General features: G+C 42.9%; 1 long non-coding RNA gene across 1 annotated transcript in view; it reads left to right on the plus strand.

Moving 5' to 3' along the window:
* Positions 1 to 582, plus strand: part of LOC134563849 (uncharacterized) — a 6,917-nt gene extending 6,335 nt beyond the window's left edge. The window contains exon 3 of the long non-coding RNA XR_010083432.1: positions 354 to 582. This is a non-coding gene — a long non-coding RNA (uncharacterized LOC134563849). The remainder of the gene's footprint in view (positions 1 to 353) is intronic.
* Positions 583 to 9,344: the final 8,762 nt, after the last annotated feature.

Genomic DNA, 9,344 nt, shown 5'->3' on the forward strand with positions numbered 1-9,344 from the left:
CAAATCTCCTCTCCTCTCCTTTCCTTTCCTTTCCTTCCTCCCAAAATGTTATTAATTTACATTTTTAATTTGTTTTGTAAGGAACTCCCTTTCAAAATTTTGAAAATTTGAAAATTCAAAGCAACTTACTAATTTTGTGCTGTGTAACTGAAGGGGTTTGCAGCTCCACAAAAATCTGGCATTCATGGATTTAAATAGCCTTGACTTGAAAAAAACACACTGTCAGTAAAATTCTACAATATAAGGATTAGACAAACAAATCCAGTGGGCTTTAGCTGTATGAGAAAAATCTTCCACGGTTTCCACAGAACTGCTGTGACACTTAATGAGATTTCCTTTCTTTCCTTTTCTAGCTTCCTGATCACACCAGTAATGAAGACTGAGTCCTCACTTTCATAAACACTTCTAAGTTATTTCTGGTGCAGTTGAACTCAGACTGTTTGTTGTTGCTGGGTTAGATTCAAAGTGTCATATGTACTCATGTAGTTCTGTCTTGTCTTTTTTCTGACAACTCTGACAACATAAAATGTTGCATAACATGGGGGATACATAAATTGTGGAAAAACCTGACCACGGAGAAATAGGAAAATTAAATATAAACAATCTTTATAAAACATTGTGTCACTGTTTTCTTTCTTTTTGCCATCCAACAATTTGGCATCATCTATTATCTGCAAGAGATATATCTCTAGAGAGAATATATGTACACACATATGCACATGTATAAACTCAAGAATGCAAGCAAAGGTAAGCATATAAATGCCTAATGAACACCTGTACCCATTAAAATAAAACAATACTGCATGCTAGTCAATACTGTCAATACTTATGCACATTTCTGTTGCATTCCTCATATCCCTTTTTTTGATTCTGGAATTTTCACAGCAGTGCATGTTACTATTACAGGGAAACATTTCAAAGACTTGAATTAGTTTGATTGTAACAGAAAAAGAAGAAAATACTTAAAATAAACAAGTTTTAAATGTTTAGCTGGACTGCAGACATGGCTTTCAGTATCTCACAAGATAGGGACACTAGGAAAGAATGAAAATACAAAAATAAATGCTGTCTGGCTAGAAAGCATGGGGAACCAGAAGGGCATTCCTCAAACTAATGATTTTTCAGAGCATATGCCTTTGTGTACTGGCACAAATGAAAACCTAATCTCTAAAGTAGATGCTAATTAACTTTCACTGCTGCACCACTAATACGTTCCCAGGTGCTCCTCAGCTTTGATGTTAGAGTGTCTGGGAGGGGAGAAACTGCTGGCTGCCTCTTCAGTCAACTTCTCTTTTGGGTGCCTCATTCCTTGAAATACATTTGCCCAGCCAGGACTGTCCTACAGGCCCTGATGCATTGTGGAAGAGGGAGAGAGTAAGAAAAGGGCACCCAAACATGAGAATGGGCTCTGGGTCTTATTCACTGAAAGCTTGGCATCACATTTTTGTACTCAGATCTTGCTGGAGCTCCTCAAAACCTGTACTTTAGAAAGCCCACAAGCACCTGGGGTCTTAATAGAATAGAATTTTACTCTCCATTCTGGTCTGGATGATGTTTTTGGATGTTGGCCAACGATTAACGTTCCATGGTGAATCTTTTTTAAATTTCAGGCTGAACTGAATTAGTAATATAAATGAACGAATTAGTAATATAAATAGCAGGGGAAAAAACCCAGCTACCTCTGTCTTTAATTGTCTGTTATAATCATAAGTCCTATGATCATTTCTGTTACCTGGCATACATTAGGTGATTTTTTAGGTTCTTATGATTGATTATTCAGCTCAAGACAGGGCAGCTATTATAACAGTTTCACTCTTGGAATAATCTGTTTCTCTACTCCTTTACTGTTTTGACAACAAAGGTTGCTGATAGCTCAAATAACAATCATCAAGTCAGTGGATATATTCAAGCGTGGCTGACTCCTCAGTCACCTTTTGTTTTATGACGTCTATACTTGTCTATACTCAAGTATCCTTTTTCAATATTCTGCATTTCACTATGCATACAGGGGTTTTTTACAGAACACACAGTCATTCCAAGCACTGGCTGCAGAATCCCACCACAGCCAAATCTGGAACTTCCATAAATTCATGAATCAAGGTCTAAATCAAACTCTTTGAGGTCCTAATCCAGCTGTGAGCCTGCATGTTCTCCTTTAGTACAGACTTTAAAAACAGTACTGTAGGATGTAGACAGAAGCATGACCTGGGCTTTTTCCCTAAAGCGAATTTCAGTGATTTGGAAACCATTTTCCTAAAACAGTGTCAGGGGAAAAGAGTCACTGTGTCTTCTTTCATCACTTGCACTCTAACATTGCAGATAAACACTTGAACAGTAATCAAAAAAATAAACCTGTTATTCAATATAATCATATTGCTGTTAAATAAAGGTTAGCATCTGAGAAAAATTTTCCCTAAATGCAATCTGAGGATCAATCCAAATGTTGAAATTGGCTTTCAAGGGTACTATTAGCTTTATTTCTAATTTGAAAAGCTCTATTTCACAACTCTTCAATACTAAGAAACAATAAAAAGATTTGACCAAAAATCATAGACATAATGTCACAGACATCTGTGAAATTGCAAATCTTCTTAAGGTATGAGAAAATAAGAATTTCAAGAATGCAATATTTATTCTAACTTAGAGTTGAATGTCCATCTTTAAAAAACAGGATGAGCCATAGCCCTAACTTTTTCTTTTTACTCGCTCAGAGAATTCAAAACACAATGCTTGCTAATGTCTGGCTCTCAACATTACACTGAGTCTGTCTGAAAGAATACATGATGTTTTTATTTGTCACTGTGCAAACATGTGAGATGTACGTAAATACTGGTGATAGACAAAGACACCTGAGCCTGCATTCAGTGCAGTAATAACGTGAACCAGCATTGCATTTTCTCAGAAGTGGGTTTGCAGTGACCTCTGTAGGACAGACCTGAGACAGTCTTTACATGCTCCAGACTCACTTTCTGGGAAGGCATAATTATGTTGAACACTGCTGCAGCCTCAGCTTAATCCCAGTGCAGGTTTTCTGCCTACTCATACTAAGATAAGAAATTGATACCCAGAATGCCTGACAGTTTTGCTGTGGCAGTGTGGTAGTGGCTTCCCCACTGGTCCCTTTAGCCTTTGACATCTTATACTATTTGTGAATGTGATTAGTTTCTGTAAAGTGATTTCTGTGAAACCACGTGTTTTGCTAGATTTCAAGTTCTACGGTGCACAGAGATCCTCTGGCAACCAGACCCTGGCTCACCTCTCACATGGAGATACAGCTGCCAACTACAGAATGTTCAATTCAGTGTGACTGTTGTAATTATTTCTTGAGTAACTGTGCTGAAAGACAGGGGCAGTTTGTGCAGCGTTTTGATCTCTGGCTTCTTGCACATTTTTAAGAGAGCAACATTGTCTACCTGTTCCTCCAGGGAAAAATCAATGGGAAAAAGCAAAAGTTGAAAACACTGAGTTACAATTTCGCACACTTCCTATCTTGGCCCAAGTTCCTCAATCAAAGAGGCAAAATTAATTTCAATGGGTGTTGTTAAGCAAAATTTCTTTGACTAGTTCAAGACTCATACTCCTCAATTATCTAGGAAAACTGCAGTAAGTTATTACTTTTTGTGACTACCCTAGACTGGCCTTAGAACTAATCACCAATGTACAGGAAATCCAGCAAGACTTTGTGAAATGCACATCCTGCTTGACAAACCTGATCCCTTCTATGACCAGGTGACAACCTCAGAGGGTGAGGAAAAGGCTGTGGATGTTTCTCCTTGAACTTTAGTAGAGCCTTTGACACTGTTTCCCACAACATTCTCTGGGAGAAAGTCTCTGCTTGTGGCTCAGACAGGCACACTGTTCACAGGGTAAAAAAAAAATCTGTGTGGCTGGGACCAGAGATTAGTGGTGCATGGAGTTACATCCAGCTGGTGGCCAGTGGTGTTCCCCAGGGCTCAGTACTGTTTAATATCTTCATCAATGACGTGGATGAGGGATTGAGTGCAGCCTCAAGTCATTTTGCAGAGGACACCAGTCTGGGTGTGAGTGTTGATGTGCTGGAGAGTAGGAAGATTTTTCAGAGGGCTCTGCACAGGCTGGATCATGGCCCAAGGCCAGCGGGGTGAGGTTCAACAAGGCCCAGGGCTGGCTCCTGCCCTTGGCTCACAACAGCCCCAGGCAGCTCCACAGGCTGGGCCAGAGGGGCTGCAAAGCTGCCACAGGAAAAGGCCCTGGGGGCTGTGACAGTGACTGAACAGGAGCCAGCAGTGCCCAGGTGGCCAAGAAGGTCAAGGGCACCCTGGCCTGTGCCAGCAGTGGTGTGGCCAGCAGGACACAGGGATTGTCCCCCTGTGCTCAGCACTGGTGGAGCTGTGTAGCAATGCATTTCCACACCCGAGCAGGTAGAGGACTAAGAGAAAAATGTTTTAAATGTTTCTGTATAAGGGAAAGAGTTTCAGCTTACCTTGGAACATGTAAAACTAGAATTTTCTACAGCCTGCTCATTGTGACTGGCTCAGTGCCAGCACAGAGACACTGATTGGGTTTTAGAAGTGCATCCCAAAGCCTGGTGCCAGTTTCATTGGGCAAGGTGCCAAACAGCCCACCTAAACAATCAAGTAATAAAGGAACAGCACAGACGGGCTCTGAGCTTTTTTGGACCACCTCAGCCAGTGTAAGAGTGTTTTCTACACTGTGTTCAACTTATATTTCTTTGTTCTATAATGTTTATTATATTTGTCATTACTGAAACCTTTTATTTCACAAAGCATGTGCAGAGAAATTGTCTCACTATTATTAAGCCACTTTGAGAAGTGCTGGACACCCTCAAAGACTTGATAAATCTTAACATGGTTCTCTCCACTCTGGCCATGTGTGAAAGATTTTATCAGGGCTGCACCTCAAATCCTGTGTTCTGTTTTGGGCTCCTCACTCCAAGGACATTGAGGTGCTGGAGCAGGTCCAGAGGAGGTAACAGAGATGTGAAGGTTCCAGAGCATGAGACATTTGAGGAATAGCCAAGGAGCTGGGATTATTTAGGCTGGAGAAAAAGTGCTCAGGGGGGACCTCCTTTGAACAACTACTTGAAAGGTTGTGGAAATGGTGATCTGTCTCTTCTTCCAGGCAGTTAGCAACAGGACAAGAGGAATCATGCCAAGGAAGGTTCAAGCTGGTTATTGGGAAAAATGTATGCACTGACAGAGTGGTTGAGCATTGGAACAGGCTGCTCAGTGAACACTGGAGTCACCATCCTTGGAAGCATTCAGAATAAAAAGAAAAATGTGGCACTTGGTGCTGTGGTTTAGTGGCCATGGTGGTATTTGATCAGCACTTGGACTTGATGGTCTTGGATATCTTTTCCAACCTAGATTATTCTGTTATGCTGTTACCTGGGAAACAGAATTGCAGCAAAGAAATCCAGCCAAATGCTTGGCTACACTGGCAAAGGCAGAGACAGCAGATCCAGGGAAGTTATCCTTTCCCTATGCATTTAATGATTCAGGCCTTGTGAGATGGCTATGAGTTGCTGTGTCCAATTTTGGATCCCAAACAATATAGAAAAGAGATGGATATACTGGGTGGGGTTCAGCAGAGCCACCCCAGCCTTCTGTCAACCTGAGAAAAGGCATGGGAGATCTGTTGCTTTTTCTGCTTCATGGAAAGATAGAATACTTTGTGTTGGAAGGGAGCTTTGCGGGTCATCTAGCCCAACTCACTGCAATAAGCAGAGACATTTTCACCTAGATCAGATTGCTTAGAGCTCCATCCAGCCTGACCTTGAATGTTCCCAGGGATGAGGCATCCACAAGGCCTCTGGACAACCTGTTCCAGTGTTCTACCACCTCATTGTAAAAAACATCCTTACATCTAGTATGAATCTACCCTTTTATTTTAAAAGTGCTACCTTTTGACTTGTTTCAGTCCTTCCAAAAAGAGGTCTGTCTTAATCTTCCTTATAAGCCCCTTTAAGTATTGAAAGGCTGCAAACAAGGTCACCCCAAAGCCTTGTTTTCTCCAGGCAGAGCCCCAACCCTTAGTCTTTCCTTGTAGGAGAGGTGCTCCAGGCTCTCAGATCATCTTTGTGGCTCCAGATCATCTTTGTGGTCCTCTCTGGACCACCCCAACAGTTCCCTGTCATTCCTGTGCTGGAACCCCAGAGCTGATGCAGACCCCACTGCAGGTGGGGTCTGAGCAGAGCAGAGCAGAGGGGCAGAATCATCCCTGACATCCCTGGCCCTGCTGCCCACGGGGCTTTGGCTGCAGCCCAGGACACGTTTGGCTTTCACAGTGCCCATGGCTGGGTCATGTCCATCCCCCAGCACCCCCAAATCCTTCAGAGCAGGGCTGCTCTGACCTGTTCATCCCCAGCCTGGGCTGATACCAGGGGCTGCCCCAGCGCAGGTGTAGCACCTGGCATTTGGTCTTTTTGAGACTCATGACATTCCCATGGACTCACTTCTCAAGCCTGTCCAGGTCCCTTTGATGGCATCCTGTCCTTCAGGTGTGTCAACTGCACCACTCAGCTTGGTGTCACCTGCAAACCTGCTGAGGGTGCTTGATCCTTTTGTCTCCATCATAGATGAAGACACTAAACAGACTCAGTCCCAAGACAGACTCCTGAGGGACACCCTTCATCACTGATTTCCAGCCAGACCCTGACCTCTTGACCACTGCTCTCTGGATGCAGCTGTGCAGCCTTGTCGACTGAACAGTACACCCACTGAATCCCTCTCTCCCATTGGAGAGAAGGATGTTGTGTGGAACTGTTCCAAGGCTTTACAGAAGTGCAGGTAAAGGTCATCTTTATCCCTTCCTTGCTCACTGATCTGGTCCCTCCATCATAGAAGGCCACTTGGCTGGTCAGGCAGGACTTGCCCTTGGCTGTCTTGAATCACTTCCATGTGTCATAGTGTTGCTATGGGTTTTTCTAGTTTTCTGAGCATTCATATTAAAGTAGAAGCTTTCACTTCTCACGCTCTGTTCACGCAAACAAGAGATTGTTTTTTGTAAACATTGTCATTGTTTTGCCTTCTTCTTGATGGGAGGAGAGTGTTGGTTGTCAGTCCTTTTCACCAATGTGGGAATTCCACCCTCCAATCCACAATCATATTTCTACAAGTCTAGAATGGAATGAAATAAACAAATCAGGGCTTTTTGGCCCCTGCTCTGATCTCTGCAAAGTTCCAAGTGTCCATGTGGTCATTTCAATGTGGCGATAGCGACACCATAGCCCCTCCTCTGGGTAGATCTGTCCTGTTGTCTTAGTTTGGAAAGTCAGGTGTCTGCCAAGGAAAAGCCAGAGCTTCCCTTGGAATGGAGAATGGAAATGCCCTCCCTCTGAATTATTATAATTTTGAAAATAAGGGGCAAAGGCACAGGAATAGGAATAACATTTCTTTACTAGGAATATTAAAAATGTAGTAGCACAAAAAAAGCAAATGAACAAAAAAAAAAGAAAAAACACTGACAGAGTCAGAATACAGCTTGAGACTCTGCTGGCCAGGGTGTTGGTAGCAGTCCAGTCAAGTCCTCCTGGAGTGACAGATGTGATTCTGTTGGAGCAGAGATGATCCTGTAGAAGGGTGTAGGTTCCCTCTGAAGGCCCAGTGGTGGTGAGATTGGTCCAGTCTTCCTCTGGGAATGCCGTGCAAACAGGCTGTCCTGGTGTTCTGAATCCCAGGTTTTATCCAGGTAGGAATGCTGGGCTCCTCCCCTGGGTGGAGCATCTCCCAGTGAATGATAGAATTTTATCTGCCATGCAGTGAGCCTCGATGGCCCATGGACAGCAGAGATCCCCTGGAGGGAGGATGGGTCCTGGAAGAGATAAAGAAAACTGCCCCAGCTGGTTTTAACAGCTGGGCCATTAACAGAACACACCCGTCCCCTCTCCGTGGAGTTATGAGATAAAGACAAATACCTCTATAACCACTTTCAACAGATGGGAATGGAATACATCTTGCAGTGCAAACCAAGACACCCATGCTCTTCGCAGGCACAGAGCAGAGGACTTCTGAGGCTCCTCATTCCTGTCCTTTTAAAAGATGGGTACAATGTTTCCTTTTCCTCTCACCTGGGACTTCACCTGATTGCCATCACTTTTCAAATGTTAGGGAGAATGGCCTGGCAAGTACATCAGCCAGCTCCCTCAGGACTCTGGGATGTATCTCATCAGGTCCTGTAGATTTATGTCTGTTCCAGTTTCTCAAGTAGTCTCGAACCTGATCTTCTCCTGCAGTGGAAGGAATTTGCTCCCCATTCACTCCAGAGTTGTGGGAAGAGATTGCTACTGAAGAATGAGGAGAAAAAGCTGTTGAGTACCCGAGCCTTCTTCTCATCTGTTTTAACCAGTTTGCCAGTTTTATTCATTGGGGAGTTACATTTCTTCTTACCTTCAACTTCCTCATGGGAGGGTATAGGGAAGGTGGAGAGAAATTCTATTCAGAAGTGCACATCAGTAGATAAAAAGCAAGAGACACAAGCTGGAGCATGAAAAGCTCAGAGCAGAAGTATAAAAGTGTTATTTACCATGAGTGTGGTTAGACATTCTGGAACAGGGCGGTTTTAGAATCTGTCTGCCTGTTCGAGGCTGTGATTAACCTGCTGTTGCTGACCATGATGATGGACAGAGTGATCTCCAGAGGTGCTGATGGAGTCAGCTACTTGTGATTCTTTCAATTGTCTTCTACACAAGATCACGCCAAAAAAACCATGATTTTAAAAATTTGCTGCTGTTTAGCTCAAACTAACAAAAAGCAGTAACTTTTCAGCTCTTAAGTCTAGACTCTCAGAACAAAAACTTTCCAGTGTCAGATATCATGTGCCTCATGATTTTAACTGGCAAAAGCTGTAGAGAGCAATACAAATTCTGACACTGTAGAGGACAAAGAGAAAAATGTTTTATACTTCTTCGAGCTGAAATTACCATAAACAAGCACTCAATTTCCATGAAGATATCATCAAGATACAATAAACTGAGAAACTGGTCGTGAACTGAGACATCTATCAAGCTTGTCTTTACTTCAAACAATATTTACCTTGAAAGATAAGCCATGTCAAGGCCGAAAAGAATATTTCATAGGTGTATTTAAGTGTTTTCATGTGGAGATCACATCAATTACTGGCAACACAGGTGGCGAGAGGATGTTCTCTATTTACAGATGAAGAGCCTGATTAAGCCTGGATATATTTTCAACTTCTCTCAGCAACCCTAAGGTTAATTTGCCTTGATGCTACCAATGAGCAGCACTTGAGCAGTCACCTGGAAGATCAGTGGGAATGGAAAAAGCTGTTTTCTCACATCAGCAATTATCTCACAAGTTCCCATCATCATGCTGCACAAAATACAT

This window comes from Prinia subflava, chromosome Z (genome assembly GCF_021018805.1).
Source record: "Prinia subflava isolate CZ2003 ecotype Zambia chromosome Z, Cam_Psub_1.2, whole genome shotgun sequence".
NCBI classification, from domain to species: domain Eukaryota; kingdom Metazoa; phylum Chordata; class Aves; order Passeriformes; family Cisticolidae; genus Prinia; species Prinia subflava.